The sequence below is a fragment of the Aplysia californica genome, unplaced genomic scaffold (genome assembly GCF_000002075.1).
Source record: "Aplysia californica isolate F4 #8 unplaced genomic scaffold, AplCal3.0 scaffold00295, whole genome shotgun sequence".
NCBI classification, from domain to species: domain Eukaryota; kingdom Metazoa; phylum Mollusca; class Gastropoda; order Aplysiida; family Aplysiidae; genus Aplysia; species Aplysia californica.
In genome coordinates this window covers 641223-641472 of record NW_004797565.1, presented here as the reverse complement: position 1 = coordinate 641472, position 250 = coordinate 641223, and positions in this window count along the sequence as shown.

The window sequence follows — 250 nt, the reverse complement described above, 5'->3', positions numbered from 1 at the left end:
TCTCGGGTCTCAACTTTCTGTGGGACAAAATTGATATAAGAATGACATCCTACTCAAAAGACACAATACATGTCTTTTAAGAATGGGGGGTTAGCATGGGGGCTCAAGTTGACTTTTACCAATATTTATAACCCACTCCACTTGGTTCGCCTCTTTCTCTCTCTCTCTCTCTCTCTCTCTCTCTCTCTCTCTCTCTCTGTCTGTTTGTCTGTCTGTCTGTCTGTCTGTCTGTCTGTCTGTCTGTCTGTCT